The sequence below is a fragment of the Ambystoma mexicanum genome, chromosome 6q (genome assembly GCF_040938575.1).
Source record: "Ambystoma mexicanum isolate Mex_15411 chromosome 6q, UKY_AmexF1_1, whole genome shotgun sequence".
In the NCBI taxonomy this organism is placed as follows: Eukaryota; Metazoa; Chordata; class Amphibia; order Caudata; family Ambystomatidae; genus Ambystoma; species Ambystoma mexicanum.
In genome coordinates, this window is record NC_090937.1 from 1086710759 (window position 1) to 1086725762 (window position 15004).

The 15004-nt window shown below is 49.7% G+C and overlaps 1 protein-coding gene across 11 annotated transcripts in view; it reads left to right on the forward strand.

Moving 5' to 3' along the window:
* CLOCK (clock circadian regulator) overlaps positions 1-15004 on the forward strand; it is a 2930945-nt gene that overhangs the window by 1804042 nt on the left and 1111899 nt on the right. The window lies entirely within an intron of this gene.

Genomic DNA, 15004 nt, shown 5'->3' on the forward strand with positions numbered 1-15004 from the left:
TGGAGGTTTGTATTAAAATAGTTGTGATTCTATGTTGATATTTTGTAACCTATCTGAACCGGCAAACTCTTAAAACGCATTTGCTGTTACAATAAGTGGAATCAAAATTAGCTGATATATCTGTGCTATCATTTTAACATGAGTTGAAACAGTTCCTCTGCATATTACTTAATTGATGGCTCATGTTTTTGGAGCAAGTCAATGTTCAGATCAATCACTATATTAAAAGACACACTCACTATGTCCAATATCATTGATCAATTACAAAACAGCAATATCAAAACAGCACATATCGTTTTTGCAGACAGTATCTGCGATGGGTAATATCCAGCGTAGCATCAGTGGTTGTTCAGCTGCAACTAATACTTTATCCACAATCCTACACATTTCTGCTATATAGTTGGCAGACTCTCAATTTGGATCATCATGATTGCACCCAAGAAACCTCTGTAAACACTTTATTCTTGTACAACTGCAAGGGGTGTAACGAGGTGGTCTCCCTGCTTCTAGGCACTGCAAGGACAGCAAGCTAGTAGATGACGGACTTGAAATGGAGCGACTTGCCTCGTCGTGTAGATGACGAAGTCTTCCAAATAATGTACCTGTCTGGCTATTAGAAATAACAACCAGAATGGTCCATTGCTGGAAAGACAGGAGACCGATGACCCAGGCGCCGTAGAAGTGTAGACACGGTATACAGGAGGACACACCACCAGCTGAAAACAAGGCAAGTATCAGACTTTGCATAGACAAGTAAGCCAATACAAACAGCATACACGGAATACCACTAACCTGCTAATTCAGGTAAGAAAGGTTTAACCGGCTGGTAATGCAGGCACCTGCAGTCTAAGCAAAGAATACGGCAATGAATCACTTATCAACAACCATCAACAGAATAGCTAGGAGTCCCTAATAACATTCACAGTCTTACCGTGTTGGACTCCTGTCCAGTGGTAACAAGGAGTTCGGAGGGGCAGGAGAAGTTTGTGGCAAAATCCTTAGTTGCGAGGCAGAAGACAGGCAAACAACCCACAACGTACACCTGTGGAAGTCTCTAGTCCGTGTACTTGTGAGGGACGAAAGCAAGGAAGTTCGAAGTTCAAAGTTCGAAAAACCAAGATGAAACAAAATCTTTTCAGAGCAAGGTAGCAGCGTGGAAGCAATCCAAGGAAAAGTCCAATATCATTCCAATGTCGTGCAGGGAGCGGGCAGTGCAGACCAATTCAGTATCCAAGGCAATATCCAATGTCAGTCCAATGTCGAGCAGGGAGCTGGCAATGCAGACCAAATCAGGATCCAAGGCAAAACAGGGACGGTCTGCGGTCAAGAGGGGGAAGGTAACCAGATCAAAGGCAAATTCCAAAGAGCAAACCGAAGCAGTCCGAGGTCAAAACAGGGAGGACAAGATAACTGAGATCAGGAAACAGGAATCAATGAATCAGGAAACAGGAAATCCGAATCCGAAACGCCACCGAAGAAAGTTCAGAAGCGCCGGTGAGTGTACAGGGAGGAGCTTATGAAGACGGTATCACGTGACTTGGTTTGCGTGATACCGTCACAGCAGGGCGAGTGCTCCTGTAGTGTAGAGGACGCCAGCGTTGCCAGGCTACCTTCCAGGCACCACGCTGCATCCGGGGTAAATAAAGTATTCGACTGCTTGGATACACCTTTGTTTTGCGCTGAAGGCTTTGATCGCGGAAGCGCCGGTGTGCAGCTGGCGACGCCGTGCTTTCTTTCCCAGCTAACAGACTGGAAGGGCAGAGAGATCTAACAGGGCGTTATCAGGAGGATTTCCTGGACAACAGCTCTTGGCCCCTGGTGCATGCCAGGGACCAGTCAGAGAACCACCTTGAAAGCCCCCTACAATCCTTGCCAATCATTGAGGAACCGTTTTATAGAGTCTGTGTGGATGTCATGGGTTCCCTGAGCTTCTCCATGCAAAGGAACTATTACATTCTAGTTATTTTATATTATGCCACTTGGTACCAAAAAGCTTTCCTTGTGCAGAGTATGATTAAACACAGTGGTTGGTCAAAATCAGGGCTCGGACAATGAGTCAAGTTTGCAGGTGTTTATTAATTTCCCTGGGTTTATCAGCTCAAACCCTATCCTATGCAAGAAAGTCAAAAAGGTGCTTTTCAGAGTGTCTTGTAAATTAATAGCGGTACCCTTTCCAGCGTTCTACTCTAACCTATCACTATCCCCATTTCCCAAAAGAACAACATCAAACAAAGAAAACAGCAGAAAGCTGAGGTTTGTTCGGTCTTTCTTCCTTCTCCCTTTCTAGTGTTTTCTCAGTCTCTCCCCCATGCTGGGGCTCTTCTTGTCTCTTTTCCCACTCTGAGGTTCCTTCAGTCTTTCTTCTTTCCCCTCCTTCTGGGGTTCTTTCAATCCCCCAGGGCCCCCACTCTGGGGTTCCTCTGTTTCGCACTCAACCACTCTAAGGTGTTCGCTGTCTCTTCCCACTCTGGGGCTCTACTTCTTCGCTGTCCCCCATTCCAGTGTATTAACTGTCTCTCCCCACTGTGGGGTTCTTCTCTTTTTTCATCCCACCCTCGAGAGTGTTCCCTCTTTTTTCCCACTCTGGGGCTCTTTTCCTTTCTGCTCCCCACTCTGGGGTTCACTCTGTTGCCCGCCTTCCTTCCACTGCAGCCACTGGGTACATGTTTGCCTTCTGCTGTGCTCCGTGAGAAGGGCATTGGGTCCGGCCGCTTCTCCGGTGGTTGTGGAACCTTTTATGCCCCATTTCTGCCGGGCTCCTCTTTAGTCGTTTGTGGCTCTCCCTCCTCACTCTTGCAGCCAATCAGACTGGGCGACTGTTCAGCTGCGCTCTGCGTCAGCCCTCAAAGGCCCTCCCACATTGCTCTCACAACCTCTCAGGGCTGCTTTGGCTGGCCTTCCGCTGCAGTTTTCTACACTCTGGTGCATGTCCTGCATCGGGATGCTGACACCAGCATTTTCTCTCACAGGCCACACACCCTTCTTCCTGTTTGGTGCGGTCCAATTCCGCAGTGCCCGCTATGACTCCTTTGTGACTGGTTGGCCGCAGGACACTCCTCCAGGGGGCTGGTTCACTTGTCTGTGCTCAGTCTCTATAGAAGATTGAGCACATAAAAGGCCAGAAGCCAAGTCAGCCATTGCAAAAGGGTGTGTAGGGTTATAGTAAATCCTAGCCCCTAGATACCCTGAAAAGGTGTTAACTGGGGGATGGATGGTGACTTATACCCCTCTCAGGGTCCTTGTCCACTAAGGGGTGAGTGACTTCCAGATGGATATAATATGATATGATATGGAAAAACAACGATCTTGCTAGGCCTTGTGTGGGGGTGGGGGGTGTAGAAGTGCAGGTAATCAAAAGTGCAACCAGCGAGGCCACCAGGGGGCGTAGGCAAGTTGGATGCCTTAATAGCTAGCTCCGGTCCCTGTCCCACATAGAGGTGATTTTGTGGCAGATTGCGAAACCCGGGGCCCATATCATAAGGGTCCCCGGGCAGCGGAACAGCAGCGGCACATCCTGACCGAGTGACAGAGCCCCGCACCCTGCGGAGACCGAGGGAGACGCGCCAGAAGAGGCGGCCCGCCCGGTAGACGGAGAAAAGATAACCCGCAGCCACAGCAGTGAGTCCCCGTGCTGGGAGGAGCTGTGGTGGTGGAGGGAAACGGAGCGCAAAACTAGAAGGAGCCTGAGCAGTCCCCCGAGGGCAATGGTGAGCGGCCGCATAAGCGGACCCGAGCAGGAAAAGTCACAGAGAAGAGCAGGAGAGGGAAGCGCCCCCCCACGCACCCGCAGGGCATGAAGGCCCGATTAAGACAAGGCCCACTTCAGAACACTGGGAGAGGCGGAGCGCAGAGGCAGAGAGACACAGGGGAAGAGCGGGAGTGCCAGGAGAAGCATAGAACGTGCAGCTACAGATCTGTCAGAGGCAAAGCACTGCAGAGCAAGGTGCAGGCCTGGATGTAGCCCTTAAATGTGCAGTGGGGACACAAGTATCCCCGGTGCCATGCACAACCCCAACAGTGAGGCCACAGAACAACACAAGGTAGCCCAGGGGAAAGTAACAGGTGGCAAGAAAGACATTCCCCGCCCCCCCCCCCAGGAGGAGAAAGACAGCCCCCTGACCCCCAGGAGACACAGGCAATGCCAATTGGCAATGTGTTGAGGCCAGTACCGGTCAGGAGCCAGTGAAAGTGCAGGAAGGAGGACACCGGAAACAGAGCAGAGATAGAAAGTCCCCCCAATCTCCACTAGACCCCGGTATGATAAGTGAACCACCCAGGACACATGGAAAAGAAAGAGAAACAAGGGGAAAAAACACCACAGAGGAAACCCAGCAACACTAGACCCCCACGAAGTAAATGAGCTGGAAAATAGCTCTCTCTGAAGTTCCAGTACTCAGACGAAGAGGTCATGGTGGCAGCAAAGGCAGAGGGAGGACCCCACCCATGCACCACAGAAATAGGGACCATAAAAAGCAACATCCAAATGATACACCAGGAGACCCGCGGAATGCACACAGATAAGCTGCAAAGATAATCATCACCTTGGAAGAACCACTGGAGGGAGTGAAAGCGAATCAAGCCTTGTATGGAGTTCTGGAATCTCAAATAGAGGTCCGCCTCTGGGACATTGAAAGGAGGGAGTACGACGTAGGGCTTAAAGTGGACGATATAGAGAACCGAAAGAGGCGCAACAACCTCTGCTTCTTTGGTATAGAAGAAAAAAGGGGGAATCCATGGCTGGACTTGAAAGAAAAATTCAGGAAATAATGTGGATGGTCCGAGTGACCAAAGAAGGTGAATTAATGGCTAGAGACCAGGTACACAGGGCAGGAGGAGGTGCCAGGGAGCCCGATCGGTGCTTGCAAAGCTGCACTATTACCGAGACAAGGTCGATATCTTGGACAAAGCAAGAAGAATGGGGGTCATTAACTACGAGAACTCTAAAGTGACTATCTTCCAGGACCTCTCAGCACAAATAGTGGCTACAGGAAAAAGGGGTGCGATAGAGATGGGGATACCCCTTTGCACTCATATTTGAACTGCGGGGAGAGAGATATCAGTTGGTGCACGAAGAAGATATCAAGAGGGCCACGGTTTACTTATTAGGAGAACCCCAGGATCAACAGGGGGACGGAGAAGTGGTTGAGACATCCAAAAGACGTGAACTCAGAGGCCCAAAGACGGACCACGGAAGGTGCAAATCACAGGGGACCAGGACATTTCAAAAGCTCAACACCCCACCTCCCTTACAGGAGATGACCTGAGGGAAGATGAGTTGCCCAGAGGCCAAGTGATCAAACCAGGAGGCGCTAGGAGCCCGGGACGCAAGACTCGGTTATATAGTTTAAAGTTGTGTTAAGAAGGGAAGCAGGGAGGCAAAACACAGGAGGGGGCAATACATATAGTGGAGAACACAACGTTTTTGAGCGTTGCCATGTTGCTGTTTGAATTGTTCTACGGGAGGAAGGCATCAGCGAAATACAGGCCTGGTATCGGGGTGAGGTAGGCTAGAGGGGGCCTACACCAGACAAACAACAAGGGGGAAGAGGGTCAGGCAGCGCGATAAGGATACGATATTGGGAATGTTTAAAATAGGGTTAAAGAAAGAATAGGACAGGGACCACCACCTTGGTGGTTTAGCCAGAATTCCTGGACACACGACAACAGGAGGCTGAATGCCTCAACGGGGAACGGGGTGGGTGAGGTAGGGGGCAAGGGGAGGGGAAGACGGCGTGGGGGCGACATATAAGGGAATTAGCAGCACAAGTAGAACTCACATCAATGGAGGGGAGGGGAATTGGAGGGATAAGGAGATGGAAGGGAGGGAGAAATGCAGTACAACTCCACAACCAAACCAGGTGAAATGTCAAACCGTGGGTAGGCGCACAGGGAGAACGCGAAGAAGGGAAGATGGTTAACTGGAAACTAAACATAAAGGGGTTAAACTCGCTGAACAAAAGATCACTCACGTTGAATATGCCCCGCAGAGCCAACATAGTGGTGCTATTCCTACAGGAAACACACTACAGGCAGAGCAAAGAGCATCCCCTCTAGGGACTAGCAGTGGGACAGCCATTCTGGGCCTCACATAAGACCAGCAAAAAGGAGGGTGTGGGAATTGTCCTATCAAGAACTATGCAACTGAGGGAGGTGCAGTTTAAGAGGGCTTTGGTGGTAGGTTAGTGGCAGTCAAGGGACGGATGGAAGGGCGTTTAATCACCCTAGCCTCCATATATGCACCTAACGTACACCAGTTGGCATTCCTATGCAAGGTCCACTGACCTTGGAACTGGAAGAGTGGGGGGGGGCATGCTAATGGTGGAAGGGACTTCAACATGATAGCAGATCTGGCAGTGGACTGGTGGTTGGCAGGGGGAAACAAGGCCAAAGTAAAAGGAAAGGAATATGAAGCATTTGCCCAACTGCTGAAAGGCCACTTCTGGGCAGATGTATGGAGGTCCAAGATCCCACAGGCGGGAGTTAATAGCTTCTTCTCACCCCCACACCACACACATACCAGGATCGACCTTCTACTGATTCCAAATAAACAGGAGGCCACGGTGTCATCACCAAAGGTGGAAAAAGTGACATGGTCGGACCATGATCTGGTTACAACAGACTGGTGGTTGGAGGAAGGAAGGAACGGACGCCCATGCTCGAGATGCAACTACGGCCTCCTTAGAGACCCAATATTCAGGGACTTCTCCGAATGGAAATCACCCATACTTTGTAGTAAATGACACAGGGGAGACAAGCTCAAAGGCAGTTTGGGAGCCAGCCAGGGCGACAGTCAGGGGCTTACTCCTAGCAGAAGGGGCCCAAAAAAAGAGGGAAAGGGCACTGATTGAGGGGAATATAAGGGACCAGTTGAGGGACATGAGGAAGAGGCTGACAAGACGGGGGAAGACGGGGAAGGATTACTGGGTACAATGCGGGACAAGAGGCAAGAATTGCACTCGCTCCTGATAGGGGAAGTGGTAAAGAAGCTGAGGTACACCAAACAAAAGTTCTATGAAGGTGGAGACACTGCTGGCTAATAGAGTCAAGGAATGTCAGGGTGACCGGAGGGTTCATTGGATGAGGGACGAGAACGGGGTGACACTCGGATCCGAGGACCACATCCCATACCGCTTTGCAGACTTCTATGAAGCACTATACACCCAATCAGTGAATCACCAAGGAAGGGAGATCAAGGAATATTTGGGAAGGCCCCCCAAATCCTGCCTCACGAGAGAAGGGAAAACCATGCTCGAAGCAGAACTAACACGAAAAGAGATTAAGAGAGCAATAGGCCAGCTGATAACAGGAAAGGCACCCAGGAAGATGGCTACACAACAGGCGTCTATAAGCAGTTTCAAGACCCCATAACGGAGCCACTGGCGAAGGTCCTAAACTCCATAAAGAAGGCAGAAGACATGCCCCCGACCTTCTGAAGGGCGCTCATAACAGTAATCCCTAAGCAGGGCAAATATAAGGCAGATTACGCCTCATATAGGCCCATATCTTTACTCAGTGTGGACGCAAAGATCTTTACAAGGATTCTGGAGTCCCTCTGGAGATACACATCCTCGGCCTCATACTCCCAGACCAGACAGTGTTGATTCAAAATAGGCAAGGATCTGATAACTTAAGAAAGACCCTACATATCCTATATGACCCAATAATACGAAGAGTGGGGACATTGGTCCTCTCCCTCAATGCCGAAAAAAGGCGTTCGATAGGGGAACTGGTCGTTCATGGAAGAGGTGCTGGAGGAGATAGGAATGGGAGAGCAGTAGATGGGATGGATTAGGGCCTTCTATCATACCCCACGGGCAAGTGTAACAGTTAATGGGAATATGTCTAAGTCTATAGAGCTCCACTGAGGGACAAGACAGGGGTGCCCCCTGGCCGCACTGCTGTATGCCCTAGTAATGGAGCCCTGGATGATAAGCCTGAGACAGTCAAGAGACATAGCCGGAGTCTACATAGGGGGAAAAGAGTACAAGACAAGACAAGCCTCTTCGTGGACGATGCACTGTTCTACCTCGCTAACCCGCAGTCATCAGTGCTGGCCCTCTTGAAGGGGCTGAAGGAATACAGGGAACTGTCCGGGTATCGGGTCAACCTCTCTAAGCCAGTGGCATTCCTAATGGGGAACTGGGAACAGGCGGACATAGACTGGGTCAGTAGGTGGGGGCTTCAGACACGGCAAGAGGGCTTCCGCTACCTAAGGATAGAAATTACAAGGGAACCCAAGAACTTATTTGGGAAGAATTATCCCCCCCTGTAAAGCAAGATAAAGGAGGACCTGCAGCGTTGGGGTAGGATTGGTCTATCCTGGATGGCAAGGTTGAACTGTATCAAGATGACGGTCCTCGCCAAGCGGCTGTTCCTTTTCCAAACGCTCCCCTGATAATGCCGGCCCACTCCCTGGCCACAGTGCAGAAGACCCTCTTGCAATTTTTCTGGGCAGGAGCGAAACCCCGGGTAGTGTACAGGGTGCTTGTGTTAGCGAAAGAGGATGGTGGGGTGGGACTCCCGGACCTGGGAATATAGGGCGGCCAGCTGCGGATTATGGTTGACCACTTGGACCCGAACACAAAGAAGCAGTGGGTCCATATGTACAATGCCATCCTACAGCCGGTAAAGCTGGGTGAGTGGATGTGGGTTCCACAAAGCGAAATCCCTAGACGAGTACTGACACATCCCATCTTAGAAGTGTTCTGGTTAATCTGGCATAAGGGAAGTGCCACCCGATGGTTGTCAACCTGGCCCTCCCCCTTAGCTGTATCTGGGAACCACCTATACGAAACTACATTACAGACCCTCTGATGTTCCAACAGTGGTACGAGGCAGGCCTCTCCAGGGCAGAACAGGACAGGGAGAATTTATGTCACTAACTAGACTGGAGGGCTAGTTGGAAATGAAGGGGCTCTCGCCCTTCAAGTATTTACAGTTAAATGGAGTCTTGACGGAATCTGCATGGGGAGACAATCTATCCCGACAACCTAACCCCTTCGAAAAAGTACTGTTACAAGAAAGCAACACCAAAGAAAGGATATCCCGGTTATAGAGAGAACTAAGGAGAGGTGAACCCATAGATGTCCTGCCGGCACGGTGGAAATGGGAGGGCAGACCTGGGAATTGAAATAACCATCCAGCTGTGGGATAAAATGTGCAGAGAGGTTAAAGAGTCCACATTATCCCTGCTCTACAGAATGCAGGTGTTCAAACTACAACATAGATGGCACTACCCCCCAGCAACACTAGCCAAAATGTACCCGGGGGTGGATGCTCACTGCTGACGCTGTGGGATGACGAAAGGAGACTACTGTCATATGTGGTGGAAATGCTCATTAATCCAGACATTTTGGAAAGATGTGCTGGGATGGTTAAAAGGGCTGGACGGGAGAGATAGACCCAGGGAGCCCAGTTTGCTACTGTTTGGGGTGGGCAGGAAGGCGGGTCACATGGTTCCCACTCTGTTGGTGGCGGCTAGATGTTGCATAGCTCAACAATGGAAGAGGGCAGTGTGCCCACAGAAAAAGAATTGGTCCAAAAGGCAAAGTCCATATACAACATGGAATACCTGACAGATCTCATAGATGAGACAAGGACAGGCATAGAAGCGATCTGGCTGCCCTTCTTCAATAAATATGGTCGATAGCTCACCCATGGAAGTGAAAATAAAAGTGTGAACATATAGGAGATTCCCGGTTGTCTAATGGAACTGCATACAGGGGGGAGGGAAAGGGAAGGAGGGAAAACATAACTCGTATATGTTGTACAAGTTGGTGATATTGTTGATGGATCGAAAATGCAAAAATGACAATAAAGATTTGATTTTCAAAAAAGTGCAGCCAGCGGGTGGCTCAATGCAGGTAATCAGAAAGTGCAGGCAACGGGTGGCTCATAAGTGCAGAGCAAAGGGACTGTAGGGTTACAGATACAGAACACATGTGCTTTGAAGTGCAAAGTACAGTTGGACAGGCAGGGACCTGGGCCCAAGTTCAGAGGGTAGCCAGGTGACCAGTGCGTCTAGCAGACGTGTCATCAGCAGGGGAGAGGAAGAGAGAAAGTAGAAACGAAGAGGAAGGTCTTGAGTTGCTTCTGGAACCAGAGGTGGTTCTGCTTAAGTTTGTGAGAAGCCAAGGTGGCTGTTCCAGAGGGAGGCCCCAACCGAAGAAAGAGATCTGCCCCCAACTCTCTGCTTGGAAAAGCGACTGACCCTCAGAGAGTTGGAGGTGGATGAGCGGAGAGCTTGAAGAGGGAGATGTTTAGGAACAGAGAGTTGGAGGTAGTGCGGGTCCATGCCCCAGAAAGCCTTGTGGACAATGCAGAGGGTCTTGAACTTCATCCTTGCCGCCACTGGGAGTTAATGAAGATATTTCAGAGCTGGAGAGATACAATCCCTGGGTTTAGGGCCAAAGACAAGTCTTGTAGTTCTATTGTAGAGGACAGAGAGTAGAGGCAGGAAGATTTAGAAAGTTGTAGTAGTCCAGCCTAGAGAGGACCAGAGCTCTGGAGACAGTGAGCCTCTGAGGGAAAGATAGAAAGGAAGAATACATCTGAGGAGGTGCAGCTGATAGTTTGACTTCTTAGAGATGTCAGAGATCTGAGGAGAGAAGGAGAGGGTGGAGTCGAAGATGCCCCTAGGTTCTTAGCCTTACAGGTAGGAGCAGGAAGAGGGGACAGAGTGGGTGGCCAGAGAGAGAGAGAGAGAGGAAAGGAGGGAGCTGGTGTTCCGATAATGAGGATCACCGTCTTGCTGGCATTAAGGCAGAGGTCATTGGCGGCACACCACTCCTGAATTGCAGACAGACAGTCTGGAATGAGAGAAGGAGTAGAGGCGGCCGAGGGGAGCCTGAAAGAGAGCTGGGTGTTAGGCAGAATCTTGTGCAGTTCCCTTAGGGAGCACTGCAGAAGGTTAAGACTACAGGTATATGCAATAGATCCCCTTTGGTATCAGACTGTACCACAAAGATTTAGTTGGTAGCTGTGGCTAAGCAGTCAGACTTATCTCAAGAGGGAGATGGGCAGTATTCAGGGTTTACACAATAGGACTACAATACTATGGTGCAAGGAAACACTGACCAAAGCTTTGTATTAAAAAGAATATATATATATTTATTTTACACACTTGTAGTTCAACACCTCAATCACAATTATTAAAGCAAGTTAAAACAGTCAAGAAAAGTATACACAACTCTCTATTTAAATTGTAGACCCGTTTGAGCCAGAGTGAAAACTGAGCAAAATGGCACAGTGTAAACTAAGCAGAAATGGCACTCTAACAATTTCTCAAAAGGGAGGGAAAGGACAAGTTGTACAGAATTAACCTCTTAAACACACTAGAAACACTTCCCAAGTGTATTGTGAACAAGTTAGGCAAGGTAGCACTTTAGCAATAGTCATACATAGGTGAAAACCGAGCAAAATGGCACTTCAACAATACTTAAGAGGGAAGGAAGAGTGGTTATAAGAGTTCTTGGTGCACCAACACAGTTGAGGGTGAAAAGCAATCTAGTGAAGGCAGTTGTAACAGCTTTAACCAAAGTCAATAGGCCTGTGCCAGAGTTGGTGGTACAGGGCAAGGTGCCCAGGATCAAACTGTTCTAGTAGCTGCAGTCAAGTCTTTGTTTAACGAATCAAAAGGAGGGTGCAGAAGGTAAAAGACAATGTTAGACGATAGGGGCGGCCAACCCAGGAGGTAAGTAAAGGATTTCAAACACCTTTAGCAGTACCCCTCGAAACGGGAGGCCTGGCGGAACAATGTACCTTGAAAAGTAGAAGAGGCTCCTGCAGTGGCGGTAGTTCCTGGCAGTTCCTGCAGTTCGGGATATCCAGCAGAGGAAGAGAGGCTCTCGTCGTGGAGGAAGGTTTGAGTCACTGCACTGCCCAGGGAAGAAGCCAGCCCCAGTGGTGCCAAAACGAATAAAAGGTACGCTCCTTTAAATTGCGGTCATGGTGGACAGGTGCCTGGCTTGGCACTAGCAATTCGACCAAGGCAGGTCCTGGAAGGCGATTGGTGAACTGGTTGACCCCACCAGCTCAAGGGAAGAAGGCGCTTGTTGATGAAGAGCTTCTCTTGTCGTTGGAGTAAAAGTGGTGAGACGCTGCAGCAGGGCTTCACCGGTGGTTCAGTCGTTGCAGATGTCTTTGGCTTCTCTCCTCTTCGGCTTCTTAGTTCCAGTGGCAACGTCTTGCTCTTCCAGTCCTCAAGACCCTGCTTTTATGCAGAAAGACCCCCATTCATACAGCCTAGCTGTCACTCACACAGTGGGGTGGTCATCCTGGCGGGAGACCCTCCAGCCTATCAGGGCAGAGTGCGACTTGGGTTGCTTATGCAACCCTGTCCAGGGGGCCTACTCCCCCTCCCACACAATGGGTCTACCCCAGACTCGGTGGTACCGAAAGGAGAGCTTCTTGGTAGAAGCCCGCCAAAAGGACGAACAAAGGATCGCCAACCTGGGTTAGAATCTCAGAGAAAGACACGAGAAAGAATTATTATTAAAGTTCTGGCAAATTAAACCTACCGGAGTAAAGTTCATATAAAAATAAATCGGCGGTATGTTAGAGTCTGTCAGTAAAATTGGTAGCCTTTAACAAATGGAAAATCCCATAGGGAAATATTCACGGTCGAATATTTACGGTAGTAACCACTGCCACCAGCCAGAAACTTTTGAGAGAGGGACTGTACGGTACCCTCTCGAAAATGAACATAAGGGAAAAATGATTAACGCTTGCCAGTACTTCCATTGTAAGATGGTTTGTACTGGTTTAGTTCATAACTATTGACTAGTAAAGTCAATGGGGACTTTACATGCCCTGGGAGACAGTAGTCAGTCCCAAGGTATGGAGTCTATGTTTGGGGGTCACTATGACACCCCTGTGTTACTGCACTGAGTGTGCTGTGTAACACACATGTCTAAAGATGGTTCCTATGAGGGTGAGAAAACCCCCATAGACATTAAACACAAAAAATAGCCTAGAACACACATAGCAAAAATGCCTAAGTGTAGGAAAAGGAGTCTCACTCTTAGCAGGAGAAAAAAACAAACCCTTCAAATCCAGCAAAGCTGCTGGTGGACTCTATAGGTAAGGGAAATTAGCCATAGAATGAGACTTCTCCCTAACAGGTGTCATCGGCATAACACTGAAAGTTGGAGCAGATAGCAGTGATGCAGTGGGCAAGAGGTGGCAGGTATTGGTTGAACAGCCAGGGTGAAAGGTTAGACCCCTGGGGAACACCACATATAGTGAGAGAGATAGACGAGAGGAATGACCCCAGCTGGACCTGAGAGGGTCGATCAGTTAGAAAGGAGGTCAGCCAGGCCAGGGCCTGATCACTGATACCCAGGTTATCACAGAGGTGACTGAGCAGGATGGCATGGTTGACCGTATCAAAAGCAGAAGAAAGATTGAGGACAATCAGGACAGAAGGAAGGTTAGAATCAAGGTTAGAGAGTAGGTCTCACGGAGGTTCAGGAGAGCAGTTTCCGTGCTTCTGGCCCCTCTGAAGCCAGACTGATGGTCATGGAGACAACCAACAGATTCAGTGTGAAGATTAAGCTAGGAGAGGGTCAGCTTTTTCAGGAGTTTGCCCAGGAAAGGAGTGATGGAGATCGGGCGATATTTAGCCGGAGAGGAAAGATCAGCAGAGGGCTTCTTAAGAAGGGAATGCACAAGGTAGTGCTTCAGGGGCGAGGGGAAAGTTCCAGTGGCAAAAGAGTGATTGCAGAAATCAGCCAGGGCTGGAGCAAGGGTGTCGATGTGGTCCTTGATGATTCTGGATGTACAGGGAAGATCCTGTTTTGACAAGACTTTCACAGATCTGACTTGTTTAGAAATGTCGTCATGGGTGAACAAGGGAAAGGAAGAGAAGGGAGGTGGAGAGGCGGCCACAGGCAGGCCTAGAGTGGATGAGGAGCAAGAAGAAGAAGAGATGAAATGAGAAGCCAAGGCCATACAGAGGGACTGGGAGGGAACTGGAGAGTTAGAGAATGCAGCAGGATTGGCCAGCTCTTTGCAGATTTTGAAGAGGTCGACCGAGTTGTTAGATGCCGAAGAGACACAGGCTTGGGTGCGTGCTCTCTTCTTGGCGAGGACAGAGAGTCTGTACTGCCTTTGGAGCAGGTGGCAGGCCAGTTTGTCAGAGGGTGCAACTGTTGTCCTCCACTTCCTCTCAGCCACCCTGCACTTGAATTTGAGGGTGATGAGGTCGGAGCTGTGCCAAGAGTTGCACTTCAAGCGGATCCTCATGACAGGTGCAAGTACGTCAAGAGTGTCAGAGATACAAATATGAAGGTTAGTGAGGGATGTGTCAAGATGTGAGTCAGTCAAAGGTGTAGAAGGAGGAGGGAAAGTAGCAGCGAAAGCCTCAACTGCCACATGCTTCATGGGACGGATGACCGAGAGGGTAGGGGGCAGTGCTGGAGTCGGCTTGACCTGAGGGGTAGAGAGTGAGAGATGGATGGGAGAAAAGGAGAAAGTGATCACTTCAGGAGAGAGGAGTGGTGAGAGGGTTGGAGAGGGGGGAGGGGGAGGTCTGTGTAGATCAGAACATCCAGGGTGTGCCCTGCAGAGTGAGTCTGGCCGTAGTAAGCAATAGAGAGAGAGAGAGTTGTAGAGGTTATGAAAGAGTCCTGTAGAAGGACATGAAGCATCCAAGTGGATGGTAAGGACTCAGAGGAGGAGAAGTTGAGAGGTAGAGGCGAGGAGGAGAGGTCCGCCCACTCAGAGAGGAAGGAGGCTAACTGGCTGGGCGGCCGGTAGATAGTGGCCACAGTGAGAGAAAGGACAGGAGAGATAGAGAACCTGCAGACCAGGATTTCAAAGGAGGCGTAGTCCTGCATAGGAATGATAGAAGCAGGGATCCACTTCGGGAAGATCAAGGCTACACCACGACTGGGGCGGTTGGTTCTGGGCACAGAGAGGATCTTGCAGCCATCAGGAAGGAGAGTGTCAAAGCTTGTGACAGAGTTTGCACTGAACCATGTCTCGGCCAGACCGAGTACATCCA